Below are 16637 nucleotides of genomic sequence, written 5' to 3' on the forward strand. Positions count from 1 at the left end.
CTGACATGCCGTAACTCTTCTGACATGCAGACAAAGAGCTTTGCGGGGGTAAAATGCATTTTCTCGTTGACGACTCTATTATCTCATATCGACACAAAGCCCGTCCGCCACATGAATTCCGCGGACACATTTTCCAGCCACTGCGGTTGCCTGCGAAGGATCCTCCGCGTGTCTGAAGTGGCGTTGCGGGGCGGCAGCGGCTCGCCGGCGTTTGCACCCCCGGCTTGATCTGCAGTCTCGCTGAAAGACCCGCCTCCGCAGATCCCTCCCTCTCTCCCCGTAACTCCCTCCCCAGCGATCACTGGGGCGCGCTTAGCTCGGGCACGGAAGAGGGAGTCATTATACACGGCTTAGGAATTACTCAGTTCACCTCAACGTTCATTTATTTATGTAAATCCTGCGTTGTTGTATTATTCTCAGTTTTCCGCCAGTTGAACGTCATATTGTGTCTGCAAGGGAACATCGAAGGAGGATTAAAAAAAACACATTTCCCACAAGCTAAGGGATTTTAAATAATACTTCTTTAGCGTTTTATTTGTAAGAGCGCTGAGTGCGCGCCCCGTGCACCCGAAAAGGGGAAGGCGGGTGCGCGCATGGAGAGTGCATTCGGGCAATACTAGAGGTAAGTCCACTGCGAAACGCGCTCGGAAAGCGGGGCCGTTTCGGCTGAAAACTGCGGGATGTCCGCGAAATGTGACTCTCTTGTGATGCTCGTGCCGTGAACGGGGGCGAAACCTGGGAGCGCCGATCACGCCGCCGCGGTCCCGACACGGTGAGCGGCTGTGATACAGGCAGGAGCTCTTATGGTCAAGTTTAGCCAGAACCCCCCTAAAACGCCGTTCATAAGACAATCCGTTCAGTGCCGGGGTCTCGCTGCGCTGTTTGCTTCTTTGTTTCTTTTAGGAAAACAACTGTATCTCATTGCATTCTGCTTTTATTTTCGCGTTTAAGTCATTCAGTGCTGCGGCGATCTACTTCTCCTATTCTGAGACAAATGGCGAGCGGAAAACCTCATGATTTGTCAGGGGGTTGAGCACGATAGAAGGGGAGAAAAAGGCAATCGGTGATTGTCACCCCCAACCATCAGGAGTGAATAGGCGACAGCGACAGACGCGTCCTTATCCCGAGCGGCGGCTTCGCGCTTCTGTCATGGGCTGCACGTTTAACCCAGCTGGGGGATCGATATCATTTGACTTGACAGTCCCAAGAGGAACGTTTAGCACAAAAAACATTACTAATTCTGCTTTGCAACATATTGTTTGTGCCCGGATAAGCCGTGCCCTTATTGGGACGGCTGGCCGATGGCATCTGATCATACCGGTACCTGCGGGGTCTGGCAGCTGAACTGCTGTGCTGGGGCCGACGTCTGTCTATTGTGAGGAAAATGATGTTCGCCTTATTATTCATAAGAAGTAAGTGTGATTTCTCCATTGTGCAGTGCACGCGATTCGGACACCTAATCTAGGATATAGGAGACGTGCAACTTGAATGATTAAAACCATGTATTAGGGGTTAATTAACCAGTGCTATATTTTTGTGTTACTACCGTGAACTAACGGATCAATATCCCCCCATTACCGAGTATCTGCTAGTTTTGTTTGGTGTTTTTTCATTGGCCCGATCTATTTTGAGGCTGGAGAAACAATGCCATGAATTTTGTTGTAGAGGGCGAGATTTCGCCTCTACATATTTCCTTGTTCTTTTTTTCCCTCCCCACGCCCATTTGCTATGAATGGTCTTGAAATCCGAACTTGAAGTTGAAAAACCATCAGAGGCTCCCCTTCAGCGATTGACGAGTGTCAGTCACACATTTTCCTCAAACCCTGCTGCTTTCGATTGGTCAGGGGTAGAAGTGTAAAAATACTAAAAATAAAAATTTGAAATGTAGATCACTACACTATCAGAAAAAAGGGTGCAGTCCTGGTCCAGTTTTGTTCCCCAAGGTACGTACAACATCAATGTAACCCTAATTGTACAAAAAATGTTCCTCAGAGTCCATTTCAGTACTTTAAATGAGACTAAATGGTACATTTACCTACAGCTATGGTACAATCACCAGACCCGTGAGGGTACAGTCCCAGTGACAAGTAATTGTACAGTCAGAGGTACTAATTGGTACTTTTTCTGACAGTGTAATAGTGTAGGGAAAAAGATGTGTAGATCTTGAATGTTTTTTTTCTTTACAAACGCATGCCGCGATCGAGGTGAAATTCGAGATCACAGAGGTGAAAGTTATTGTGTGTCTGTGCACAGGCTGGATCCTCTCCCAGCCCAGCAGGGGGCGCCATTCTGGAGGCTGGTGCTTTCCTTATATCCTGAAGTGATGTGAGTCCAAGGACAGCTGATGGGATCAATGTGGAATTGCCACAGTACAGTGCTGTACAGGAAGTGGTCTTATTTGTTCTGGGGGTTACCGTAAAATCAAAAGTTTTATTGTATGATATTACTTTACCCGTTACTCATATGGAACGGAGTTCATAATAACCACATGGAATCTGAAAGGGGTCTGGAAACAGCAGAACAAAGACACTGACAATAACATGGGTATCAGATGAAACCCACAGGCGAGCTGCTCGGCCCGCTGCCCCCTGCTGACCACCCCCCCCCCCCACCCCGCTGACCTCCACGACACGCAGGGACCGTAAATCAAGACGTGACGGCGCCCAAAAATGGTCGTTCTGACAAAGTCTTGCCTGTGGGAATAATTGCAGCCTTGACCTTGGTGATCGTTGGAAACCCAGGTGATAACATAAGGTCTGATACATTTTCTCTGGCATATTATACTTGTGTGTATTTAACGAGAATAAGTCCCCCCCCCCGGGCTCAGGTCAGCAGGTGACCTGAAGTGACTGGATGGACCAAAGCAGATGTTTGAAGGACGTTTGGACATGTGGATGAGAGTCCGTAAATAAACCAGTATTGTCTCGTTATTCCTATCCACCGGATCACCTTATTGGGCTTGGGGGGGGGGGGGGGGGCGGCACGGGGGGGCTGTGAAAGCGCATGGCATCCGATCTGCTGAGTAGCGGGATTGAGGAGATGTTCACATTGCGGCGTTCAGGTACATTAACGCAGCGCTGTCCGTGTCAGGCTCTCTCTCTGGCTGGAGCTGCCCCCCCACCCCCCACCTTCGGGCCCCTGGCTTCCTTTAATGTTTCGGGGGAGAGTTTGGCTGCTTCCGTCAGGAAGCGCAGACTGAGCCGTGCTGGGAGGTCTCTGTTTTACGGAAATGGGGAGCAAGTAGAGGCCTTACAGTCAACCTCAATTAAGCAAGTTACGTTTTATCGAGTTAGACACGTCATGCTGGGTCAGCTCTCGTTAAGATATTTCGCATGTTTGACGGTCTTGAAAGTGTATTGGCTGAGATGGTGGCTGACCACACGCGCGGCACATTCTAGAAAGACGTGAACATGTCGGTGAACGGGGCTATACAAACCGGCACATTTTAATTGGCACGTGAGCACTACCTGATGCACCAGCAGTGTCACACTTCCTGTGGTGTAACTCAACAGTATATCTTCATTATAAAAGGCAGAAGTAAATCTACATTTCCTGGAGCCCGTAGTTAACTGGCTGATGGCTCATATTCAAGAAAGTATATTCTCAGCACTAAGATTTTTACATAATATGTAATATATGCACATTTTTAGAGGGTGATTTATGTATTTATATATAATACTGTATAAAATATGCTTTTTTACTTGTCAGAGTTTGCCAGAAACCACAGGAAAATGGCTTGTAATGTTTTCTTTGCATGTGGCAGTAAGCAGCCTCCAGTGGATTTTTATGTGTATTAAACATATTCTGCTTCTGTGTGATCTATGTGATACCAGTTGCACTGGGCTGGAGAGATCTTCATGCATTTGGTTGGAGGGGGGGGGTTCTCTTGTTCTTCTCTTTTATGTTGTTTATGGTGGGACCTTCCCCTTGCACGTTATATTCCGCTACACAACAATATCACCGTTTGTTCGTTCGCTGTATTTTTTGCTGGGAAATCACCTCGGCAACCTCTTGGCTGTTGATTTATCTAAATAATCAGTTCCTCTTCCTCTTTTTTTTAAATAAATCACACGATTTATAATTATAATTCATTTATAAGTATCATGTGGCAGGAAATGGTGAGCCCAGCGAAGCCTTGACGTAAACTCGACCCAGTTAGCCTTAATACTGGAGTTAGTGGAGGGTCACGACAGATTGCCTGAATCGTGTCGTTTTTTGGTCTTCAAGGTGAAAAGGTGAGATGTTTCAGAAAGCGTTGCGTCAGGTTGATGGCGGGACCCGGCTCTCCTGAACCGTGCGACCCCTTGCATGGCCACATGGCCGCATGGAGCAGGGGGCCTGTAGCGGGGCGGTGGGGGGGGGGGGGCGTCTCTTAGCCGACACGTCTACTGTCATGCTGGGAGGTGTCTGACCCGTCTGCTCCCTGTGATGGAATCAGGCTCCTGCTTTTCCGCCCGGGGGGGTTACTACCTGTATCCACTGTCCTGTTTTGGCCCCCCACTGGCCACAGAAGTATAATATCTCGCAGGTACTCCCCCTGTTACCTGACTGCGGTGCGTGGGGGGCTGGGGGGGGCGATGTCGGATTGGGTAATTGGGGGAATCAGGGGAATTCCTGGTAGGCCACCCTGGTTGTGGGCTGAGGACAAATTTTATCATCGGGGAACCACCTCCCACCCCTAAGGCCAGTCTGGGGAAAGACATTCCCGGGCTGAAACCCAGTCCCCCTCTGGCCCTGTGGTGGGCTATGAGAATGGTGTAAATGAGCACCCCCCCCATCCACCCCCACTCCGTTCCTGCCGGCTGGGGCAGGCTTGGCAGCCGAGAAGGTGGGGCCTTGCTAGCTGCTAGCTGTTTGGCGAGCGCCTGAATTAAAGTGCAGTTCAGCTGACCTGCTCAGGGACGGACCTTCATTAGAGCATGCGCTGGGCCTCAGGCCGCCTCTCCGGGCACGTGGCCGCGTGGCTGTAATGTGACTAGCCTTTTAGCTGTAAGTCTGTTAAGCGATTATGTGGTAACTGATCGTTTATGACCATAAGAGGGGACGGCAGCTAATCGTTTTCCTTTGTTTTTAAATGTAAACTTGCAGAGAGTGATTTGGATTTCAGCATCGTCCCTCAGTGCTCTTACGCTGCCCTGAAACTCGTCATTCCTGGTTGCCCGAGGAGATCCATATAAGGGCGTGCAGGGAGGCCGGTGTCTTAGAGGCTCTGAGTGAGGGACCCTGTGTGTGTGACAGAGTGAGACAGAGCAGCCGCCTGACGGGCTGCCAAGTGACACTCTGTAGATGCCCGGGGAAGACACTCTATTTCAGCTTCCCACCATTAACCCCCCCCCCCCCGACCAGGATTCACGTGTGAAACGGGGGCTGTGTTATTGTCCACTACTGTGTTATAGACGTCCAGGGTGTGTCGGCGGGTTGCAGGGACAGGAAGATCTTGTCTGATTTGCATGCAGGACTAATGAACTGGACTCCCACTCTGTCGATAAATGCCTTTAATATGTACTTGTTTATTACTACATCAAAAGGCGATAATTATTTTTCATGTTATCTCCAATAGCAATATTCTACCCTAATTGCACCGGTTACTTTGTCTCTCCTATACAAGGATGCTGATTTTCATTATGCACGTTATCTACGGTTGTGCAGTGACTCAGTGGGTATCTCTCTTTCCTTATGACTGTAGGATTAGGTGTTCGAATCTCCCCTCTGTTCTGTATGCGGAGTTTGCATGTTCTTCCTGTGTCACAGTTCAAAGACTTGCAGTTAGGCTAATTTGCTCATAGAGTATGTTTCTGTTTGTGAGTGTGTGCATGTGTACACCCTACTACTGTACCCCCGCCTTGTGCTGCCTGGCATAGGTTCCGAGCCCCCCACAACCCTGGCAAGGATCAGCGGTTGGAAGCACGCTATACAATAATATCTAATGTGCCATAATGTATTGTGTTGGCAAGATCTTGTAATTATTTTGGTGTGTTTTTATTTCGATATAGTGTGGCGTTTTATGCTGTGCTGTTGCTCTAAGATGAAAGCTCATCCTGTAATGTGAAGCCGTCCGTCATGTAGTGAGTTCTTCGCTGGGGTGTAGTATTACTGCATGTTGTGGAAATGTGGTTCTTGTGGCCTTAAGACTGTGGATGCCTGGAAAAATAAGAATGAATAAAATCAAGGGGGGGGGATTTATAGAAATGCTTTCAGCTGCAGGTACGAAGCAAGTTCCTACCAGTATGTTGTTGGATCTCGTATTTATACGGTTTTTCTGTCATTGAGATATGACTGATGGTGGCTCAGATTGTCTGAATGTGAAAGGAGCAGCGGGAATCGATGTAGATTCGAGCGTCGACTCAACAAGACAGCGCCACCTGCAGGCATGGAAGGTGAATATCCCCACCAGCAGCCTGTCGTGGCCTCCGTTTTTTTATCCGCCTTTGAATTGGCAGACAGCTGCTTCGCATTCTGCGATTCCGACAAAGGGACTGCCTCTCTGCGGGGGTTTGTTCCGTTTCGCATTAGCAGCACGTAATGAACCGTTTGGATAAAAATCAGAGGTTGCGCAGTTTTAAAAGCCCGGTGTCTCTGAACACTCTAATTTGTTACGCTTTCATGTCTCCGACCAGGGCAGTGGGTTGGACCAGTGGTTATCAGGGCAGGTTAGTTCCTGCAGACGGGTAGTATTTGGAGTGCGTTCCTCCAGCAACCGGTTCTGGGCATGTAGAACATGACAATATTCTCAGCATGTGGGCAAGGGTCTGTCCTCACATGACATGCAGCTTATATGACATTTTGTGTGTGTGTGTGTGTGTGTGTGTGTGAGAGAGAGAGAGAGAGAGAGACCAACCTCACCTTGCACCATCTGCTTTCTGTAATTTACTCCTGATGCCTCTGACACTGATAACCAGTCATTGACAACAGATAAATGGATGAATGGAAGTTTGTTTCTCTGCTTTTTTTGGTCTGCAGTTTGGTTTTCATCTAGACAGCTTGTTTTCTTGTGGGATATTCAGTCTCATGGTGTTGAAGTTTAAAATAGATTTTCATAAGACAAGAAGCTGATTGTCATAAACATCTGGCCATATAAGAATCTACAGACAGGATGCAGTGTAATCTATGTAATTTTATCTTCAACGCATTTTTTTGTGACAAACGTTGGGCGTCACGGCGATGAACAAAAGGCTGGGTGTGCAGGGAGTTCCTTTTGCCACCTTCTATGTTCATGTGTGAAGTATTGCTGAAAATTTAAACTCAGTAACCTGAAGTCATGTGATTAACTGGAGCTGTTAGGACGGTTCATCTCAGAAGTTTGCGGTGAAATTGTAGTGTTGAAGCTCATTAGAAATCTGTGAAACCATTTCCCCAAACCAGTATGAGACTCATTTACTGAAGGAATTGACGTCATGGTATTTATAAAATTTTGCAAAAAAATTTATAAATATATCATCGTGTGACAGATACACATTTTTGTTTTATACAGAACACCTGACCCAAGCAATCGGGAGCTCTAAACACCTTACTGGTGTGCTGGGAACTGGGATAAAACAAAAATGTGGATCCTTCCAGTGTGCCTTGAGGACTGGTTTGGGAAACACTGAACTAAGAAAACCTTGTATCTGCAATTTTGGTGATTTTCAGGTTTTTGGTGCAATACACAATAGATAATCAATCAAAATTTTGTACTGTAAAAAGCACATAAATGACTAGCCAATAGAAATCTGAGAAAGTGATGTAATTAAAACTTGTATCCCATTTCCCATTTTTTTCTGGTATGACAAGCTTGTCCCTTGAGTTCATTATCTCCAAATTTGCTGTATTTTAGACAGGTATGCACTGTTGATGAACACAAGCAATGCACTCACATTGTTTGTATAATGTTAAAGGTCACAGATAAACCCTTGGGGTAAACGTGAACTTTCAAATTTGTATGAATTCTGTCAACTGCGTGCATGCACTGTTTCCCTCATTCAATAAACGACCCTTTAATGTTGTGCACTGCCCCCCCCCCCCCCCACAGTCAGCTAGATGTCTCTGTCTCATGTTGTATCACGGTTATTAGAACAGTTATTAAATCCCTTTGTGCTATGGATGCTATGAATGGACACTCAGGGCACCTGACTGTAAGTGAATGTGCAGTGCATAAGCCAACATTTAAAAATGAATTTAAATTTGCCCGTTAAGAAATCTGGAAATGCGAGGGCTGTGCAAAAGTTGCCATTATCTCTAAATGCTTAGCTAATATCTTGTTACACCTGAAGTAGACTATTTTTCTTTGCAATTAACAACATTAAACACAAATGGTGAAAGGGCTTGAATTTCAAAAATTGCAATAGCTGTTTATGGACATTTTTTTGTTAAAAGATATTATAATTATAATAATTATATTTTCTAAATTAAAAAACATATTATAGGGAAAACAGAATATGGAATATGAGGCTAACTTTATTGCGGTGTAACAAGAATGTCTTTCTAAGACATTCCAAGATTGGAGTGGAATTTTATGAGCTGTGGTCACCACTTCATGTTCACCTAATAAATGAAAGAATGTTACATTTATATAGTGCTTTGCAAGACACCCAAAGTGCCTTAAAGCGTGTTTTTGTTTGTATTGTGTGTAGAACTTAATTGATTGCTCAAGATAGTACTTTGTGCACATAATATAATTTCTTGTGGGCACAATATAAAAGTTATCATTTTTAGTACTTAGTGGGCACTGTGTGATACGACCAGAATGGATCAAAGTTACTGTCCTTTGGCAGACCTATAATTGACAAAGAACTTCATTAGGCTCCAAACAAAAAACACAGAAGGGTCAAGTATAAGCTCAGTTGGATTTGGACCAAGTGAGTGAATGTGTGGTGAGCTTTGGCATTTCTGACCTTCTTTACTCACTAGATTAAAACTTAGCGCTGTGCATTGAGGCTATGATCCTTTACTCTCTGTTATGTGGAGTGTTCCATTTATGAAGACCTTCTCCATGTTTCTGTGTTCTGAATTAAGTTTGAGTGAAAGAGTCCCTAGAAAATTAGATGGCTGTTTTTTGTAATTTGTAATGTTCGGTGAGTATTCCAAAGGGCAGAGTTAGGCCTTGTCTGTCTATAATGTTTGGTGTGGTCACTGGATATCCTTTCAACTCTTTGCTACTCTGTTAATCGCCAGGACCTATTTCTATATTGTTGCATCTAACCCTACCTTCACAATTTCCTCAAATGTTATAATAGACAATGACGATTCATACCTTCTGCATACCATTTTGTCATTCGCTGCCGCTAAAAAGTAATATTAGTGTTGTATTTGTTGAATTGAAATAAAAATTATCAGTATGAATCTAAGTTTGTGTTCCGTTTAGCTCATTAGTCATAAACTAAAACAATGAAGTGAGTTTTGTGTTTCTCTCTTACTTAGCCAACAGTATAAGACAGGGGTGGGGGACCTGATCCATGGTGGCCCGTGCGGGTTTTTGTGATGGCCTCTCAATCAGCCAATCACAGTGGGTCCCCAGGACTGGAGTTGAGAACCACTGTTTTATTATTGGCTGATTGAGAGGCCATCCCAAAGACCCGCACGGGCCTCCATGGATCAGGTCCCTGGTATATGAGAATGGAGCCCTGAGACCTGCCCAGGGTGTCCCCTGCCTGCCGGGGGCTGCGGCCTTCCTGGCACTAACCCTGGGCTTGCTATCAGTCTGTAGTGCAGAAGTTGAAGATGGATGGTTAGACATTAATTGCTGTGATATTACTGGGTTGGCATTTGACTTGCTAAGCATTAATGTTGAGGTTCAGCTTACTGATGTCATCATGGAGGTAGTGTCACCTGTTTGGGGAATTACTGCTCCACTCTGCACGCTGCAGCTGTCTCCGTCACAATGCTCATCTCTGCCTCGCAGTATTTGGCACATGAGAGAAGAATGTAAATAATGTAAATGTTAAGGACCGTCTTGGTTTAGTTACTGGTGTTTACATTCCTTACAGGCTAGTTACATGGTCCCATGCCCATCTGTTTGGGCAGTCAGTCATACGTGTCACGGATTCACCTGACTGCTTTTGGTGTTCTAGGCACCCAGTATGGTCTGTATATGGCTTAATAATTTGAAGAGGTTTGACAAACTATAAAAAAGTGGGATTTCTTTCATACCCAAGAACACCCAGACTTCCACTCTTGTTCAATTCCCAAATGAGTTAATTGGGAAAATGCACCATAATCATGGATGTGAAAGAAACCACCCTTAGGAAATTTCAGAATCACTTATTCCAGACTTTGGCCTGTAACACTTGGGTTTAAGCTTGAGATGCAGTCTTATCTCCCCCCCCCCCCATTCCATTGCCTGCTGATTGGTTAGTGAATTATTGATGTCATTTCGCTCTTTGATTCTCACTCATTTATCTGGGGCCTCAAAGTAACTTTTTGGGAATTGGGCCCCGAAACAGCAAATCTGCGCCAGTGTGCCGGACAGAAACAAGAGACATTGTTTCTGCCAGTTGGTACCGGTCAGATATACCAACTCACCCGGCTCACTGTGAGCTTATCAGAAGGTCCTCAGGCACGGCCGGTCGAAAATTTTCATATATACTGAGAAAGGTATGCCGTACCGTGTGAGCCTTCAGCTGATCGGATGTGCTCTCGCTTTATGTAAAACCCAGTGGAAGTCATGAAGTGCTATTAGTTGCTTAGTTAATCAGTTGACCTTGTAGTGTAACAGGGAGCTTTGTGGAAACAGCAGCGAAATAATTTATCTAAGTCAGTGTTTCCCATCCCGGTCGTCGGGGACCCCGAGACAGTCCATGTTTTTGCTCCCTCCCAGCTTCCTGGTAGACAGTCCACATTTTTGCTACCTGCCAGACAGTCCACATTTTTGCTACCTGCCAGACAGTCCACATTTTTGCTCTACATTCTGACTGTCTGGGGGTCCCAGAGAACTGGGTTGGGAAACACTGATGTACAGTAAAGGTAAATGAAGAACCTCGATATACTTGTGTGGTGAACCAGGTTCCCAGCATGTGTCGTAGATCGTTTGTTGAACGCCAATAGTCAAAGTCAACCTTGTCGTTGTGCACTAGCACAATGAAATGAGGTAGCAAGCTCTCTCACTCACTCACATAGTAATAGTGTTAAAAAAACACAGTGGAATAGAATAAACATAAATGGTACAACTGTGGTTTGCAGCGTCTGTGACGAACTCCAGTGGAGCTCAGTCCTCTGCCTTTGGAGGCCTTGTCCGCTTCGTGTGACAAATCAGTGCAAATTGACCTTTGCTGGTTAAGCGGGCTGACAGCTGTCCTGCCTGGTTATGTAGCCCCACACTGGACTGAGCGGGCCGTGGGTGTGGTGGGCCTGGGCGGATGCCGAATGTGCTGCACCCTCAGGGCCTTCTCTGACAGTTGTGTGAAGGCCACCTGTTGACCATTAGCTGAGCCGGAGTGCAAGTGTTTAAAATTAATCTGGACACATGATGTGCCTCTTATGGGAATATTAAATCAGAGAGATCACGTCACCCTGCTCTTTTAACAGTGTGTCACGTCTGTGACTGTATGTTTGTGACTGATGCTTTTCTCGACACATCATAGTGCCAAGAGGGGCAAAGTCAACATTCTGAGGGTTTCATACGGTAAGTGGTATCAAAGCAAGTCTCACAGGTCCTGAGTCACGCTTCCCACTTTGTGTGGTGCAGTTTTTTTGCATCAACTTGTCCTCGTGTTGTAATACTTGGGGCCCCTAGGCTGTTTTGGGCACGTTCTCTGAATACTGGCTAATGGTTGCTCAATTAATTAAAACGATTACTCATTTTTATGTCTCTAATCATCCGGTCTTATGTATGTCTCCACACACACACACAGCTCCTCTTTGGCTGGTAGCTACGCTGACCCACTCGGATGCCAGCTGAGGTCTTGTAATCGAGAATAACTGGCTACTCTTTGCCAGAGGCGATAACGTAATAACTGTTGCAACTGGCAAATGGCTGATGGAGATCGAGAGAGAGAGAAAGAGAGAGGGAGCTCATTTGAAAGTGTTACAACCACCTGTTCTGACACTTAACCCTTAAACTGACACTTAACACTTAATCAACTTTGTTTGGATCACATAGAGGCTGCTGTGAATGCGAGACCAGCGAACAGTTTGGGAAGGAGATACAAAAATAGAGATGTAACCCCACTAGAGGTAGTGAATATAACCTCTGATGCATTGAAGTGGCATGACCCTGCTGCCCAAGTCATTTACAGAAGAGCTTGGGTGAAACAACTGACAGACATTGTGATTCATCCTGGTGGCCAGCAGGCATGTAGGAAACGCTTCTGAAGGGGTGTGCATGTTAGCTTATGTAAATATGTTCAGAGCGCCATTTTCCATAACTAGTTATCTGATATACAGGGTCAAGAACGTGGGGGTAAAGTAGGGGAACCCCCCGGATGGGAAGTTGGTCTTTTGCAGGAATATGCCATTACACAACTCGGATAACTTAGAGACACCACTTCACATAACTGCATTTGTTGGCCTGTATTCACACATAGCTAGGGTTGAGATTCGAACCCACAATCCCGCAGGTCTGAAGCTGCAGTGTTACCCAGTGACCCCCCCCCCCCAAGCATCACCTCTGGACCTAACATCACCCTTGTCTGGCTGTCTCAAGGCCTTTCCCTTACAATCATGTGTTTTCAGCTTGCAGAAATTTACACGACTGTCTTCATTCTCTTCAAACCAGTCCCTGCCTTCCTACCCCACAGAGCTGCCTTGCTTGTTGGTTTTGGACTGGTCTGTGGGGGAGGGGGGATGGGCACTCAATGTTGTAAATGTGCTACCTTGGCCAGCATGTGAGAACAATGCTTTCTTTCAAATGATTGAAGCATGCGTGTCTGTGAGATTGCAGTGGTGCCATTACAGTGTGAGAGCGCAGTTATGTCACGCTGCCTGACAGGTGCCCTTATAATGTGACAGCCTGGTTATGTTATGGTGCTTGACGGTCAGGGGTCAGATAGGAGAGTTTCTGCCATGAACCTGATGCCTCAGATATTTTCTCTCACTCTTGCCACGTTTGAGCTGTGTTCCTTGTTGATTAAATTGAGTTGATGTTTCTTGGTGTTCTGTTGGCCATGGGTCTTGATGGTTCCTGTGAATCTGCTGCTATGGTTGCTCGCTTCCCTGATACACACAGCACATCCTGCTGGTGCCCTGGTACCATGGTGGAAAGCTTTTCCCCATGTTGATGTCCTTTTCCGAATATTGAACAACTTGCGAATGGTTTCTTCTTGAGCTAGTAGTGCATCTTCTGAGTTACGGGAAATTCTCTTGCCATGATTTTGCACTGTGACTGTTATTTTGACCCTGACTGTCTTAAAGTCCCCTATCTGTCTGGTCATAATGCTCTGAGGAGGCAGGTTTCTACAGCAGACCCCATAATCTTCTTTAACAGTCATGACCTCTGAGATCAGGGGTGCAAGACATCTCTACTTTAATGGAGGACTTTGATGGAGTTATGCAATTTAGGTATTTTATGTGCATTCAGAAGTGAAGCGAGATTTCTTTGTGTTGCAGAGGTGTCACTGTGAAGGGCCTGGTCCAGTCTTCCTGTTCGCCCAGCGCAAGGGCCATTGTTGATGCAGGAGGGGTCACAGGCAGCAGGAAGTGGGGCAACATTTACAGTTGGCAGTCATCTGGGCTGTTTTCAGCAAACGCCCTAGGATATTAATAGCCCCTGGTTCCCTCCCGGAACTCGCCTTTATTGACTGGACCTGGCTGATGGTTTGCTGATTCAGGATTGGAGCAGCTCCCGCAAGTCTGATGCAAGCTGAAGCTTGTCGATCTTCTCGATAGGGGCTGGGGGACCTCCAGCAGAAAAGTTAAACATATATATATTTTCCATGTTGTTTAATTTGTGGTTGTCCTCACCTCTGAACTTAGTTACTTGATCATGTTTACCATGGCCACTGTCTTGCCCTAATTGAATTGCAATCAAGCGAGCCCAATCTGGCAAAGCACTCTCATTATCCCATGTCGTGACTTGCCAGTACTTGCCCTGCATGTCTCTTTTCCAGCTCTAAAATGTTTACAAGGTAATAAAACTCTTTGCTAGAATGGCATTGTCTGTCTGGATCACAGCTGTCCACTTGTACTCCTAACCTTGGCTTTTAGAAGAGCTACTTTTTCAAATGACGGTTTGTTCTATTCCTGTGCTGGAGGGATCACAGGTCTTTGTTATTATACACTTGGGGTACTTGCTCTGTTGACCTTTTGCTAAGAAGTTGATGAAAGAGTGTGGACTGGACCTTGTAAGGCTTTACGTGCTGGAGTTGTCAAACTGGATGCACAGTAATTTGTGTTGCATTGTGTGTAGCAGAGGACAACAGGTTGTGAAACTCTTCTTGCTTACCTTCTGATAGTCTTGGAGCACCAGCTTTGAGTGTAACCCTGTTCCTCGGGTTGTCCTTGGATTGACTTCTGAGACTTTCCAGTCCTTCCTTCTGTGGTTTCAGCTTCAACCGATGTTTCATCCCAGTCTCCTTGATACCTTTATTTCACCTCACATAATAAAATGAACTGATACCTACAGTAGAGCCTCAAGATGGGTTATCCGAACAGGGTGCTGGCTTGCAGCCTTAAATACCGCACCATGGACAGTGAGGGAACCCTTGATTAGCTGGATTCTGGAAGGTACGGTCACATGGGTTAGTTGCATTATTCCTCTGTTTCGGGTTGTGACAGTTTCCCCTTTGTTCCTTTGCTTTTGAAGATTGAGTAATTCTCTCTCTGCCTGTAACGGGCTGGTTACAGGACACTACTCCACGGCACCTGAGGGGAAGGTGGCTGGAAGCCAGGCTGCTTGAGCTTTGAGCTGTCAGAGTAGCTCAGCTAAGTCTCATTATGGGCTTTGAACTCACACAACGTTATATAACCTGGAGCTGCCTCGGAACCAAGGAAAATGCAGGAACATCAATGGACAAAAGAATGCCTCCTCTCTTCTTCTTAACAGATTTTTTCTTGTGGTTGCAATCATTTCTGACTCTGTGGAAGACTCTAAACTTGCATGAGAAAAGCCCATGACCGGCAATGGATTCACACAGAAATCGTTTTCATCTCTTTAGGTGTTGTGAGTTGCCTTTGCTCATATCAACACAGTGGTTTCACTTCAGTCTAAATGCAAACCAGGTTGGGTTTCTCTTTGGGTTCAGTGTGTTAGGGTTGTCTTAGTCCTCTTGTGTGGCAGGTGGCATCATGTTTTCTCCCTCAAAGTAAGTAACCACAGGACACAGCAGACAGTAACATAAGAAATGTATTCATATCTTGGCATGCATGCTCCTTTCTAAAGGCTCTGAGTGGGGGTGGTTTCTCCCTCAGACATCTGCGTCTGACAGTCATTGTGCTCATAGCGTGATATCGCTCATTCTCCTGTTCTTGTTTTGTGCTTTATTTGTTTTTTTGAAAGCTTGGCCGGGGAGTGGCTGAGCACACAGAACCTCGGTTTCAAACACACTTGGCGCCGCTATGGTTGACCCCCGATACTTGTGTTTCGTCAGTTGACCATAAGGTGAATCTGTGAGAAGTCAATCAAAAATTGGAACTCTTCCGGTGTTATGATTTTAATTAAAGCTTTCCCAAATGTTTGCTAACAGAGAAATAGCTGTGGGAGAATATTGGACCTTACATCCCACCTTCTGTTTTTCATAAGGCTTTAGTAGTGCCAGGATAGATTGCAAAAGGATTACAAATTAATGTGAGTATTCCTCAAAGTTATTCCTGGGCTTGTACTGTCAGTATTAGGTTCCCGTTTGGCTCATTTTCCCCGGACTAACAAAATAAACTGATTTGGGGTTTATGCGCCTTGAGGGGCCATGCTGTGGAAGAGACTTGGAGCCAAACGCAGATTCTCTGTTTGCATTGGTCGTCGTCTTACAGTAACCCAAACTCTGGTTTACAGCAATTCCAGCTGACTCAGAGTGAATCATATGATGTCGGTTACTTGGGAGTGAACCCGACAACTGACTGGTATGTCTTTGATAGAAGGTGCGGATAATCCAGTCTTTTCTAAGCATCGACAAGAGATCAGAGTTCTCGTTTAAGGTTTCACTTTGCACACGTGTCACTGCTGGGAAGTGTGGGTATTGGGATGTTCTAACCTCATGTACGAGAATCGAGCTGTTTCAGCTCCTCGCAGTTATGTATTTGTAGGATTACTTGGGATGTTTTGGGTGGATCCTGAGCGACACCCCCCCACCTCGACTTGCAGTGTGGATCAGCCACTTGGCGCTAAGCTGGGTTGAAGAGGTGAGACAGTCCTCCTGTTTTTACTGGTGGTGGTGCAGCTCTCTTGAGTCAGGGAGTGTTGTGTTTGCCTTGGGTGACTGCAGGCTTCCCTGCTCAGCTCACGCAGAAAGGAGATTGCGAAGGGACACTGGGAGATCACCGTCCAGCCTGGTGGTAGGAGCACGGCTTTGGTGCTTGTGGTGTGCGTAAATTATTCGGTTTTGATGGTAAAGTATGGGAACTCACAGAAGACACACTTCGAAAAACGGATATAATTACATTTGCTTACTTATCCAAAGCTACACACAATTGAGAAAGTAGGGTCAGGCCCTGGAAAAGCTGAGGTTTAAGGGCCTCACTCAAGGGCCCAGTAGAGAACTCACTCTGCCAACCTCGGGATTTGAATCGATGAC

The 16637-nt window shown here is 45.9% G+C and overlaps 1 protein-coding gene across 6 annotated transcripts in view; it reads left to right on the top strand.

The window, feature by feature from the left end:
• The first annotated feature begins 284 nt into the window (after positions 1-284).
• The window catches only part of LOC111857386 (unconventional myosin-IXAa-like), a 101575-nt gene continuing 85222 nt past the window's right edge, over positions 285-16637 (top strand). For all 6 annotated transcript variants that reach the window (XM_072698483.1, XM_072698485.1, XM_072698484.1 and 3 more), the window contains exon 1: positions 285-622. The gene's annotated coding sequence lies outside the window, so the exon portion shown is untranslated. The remainder of the gene's footprint in view (positions 623-16637) is intronic.

The sequence above is a fragment of the Paramormyrops kingsleyae genome, chromosome 13 (genome assembly GCF_048594095.1).
Source record: "Paramormyrops kingsleyae isolate MSU_618 chromosome 13, PKINGS_0.4, whole genome shotgun sequence".
Classification (NCBI taxonomy): Eukaryota; Metazoa; Chordata; class Actinopteri; order Osteoglossiformes; family Mormyridae; genus Paramormyrops; species Paramormyrops kingsleyae.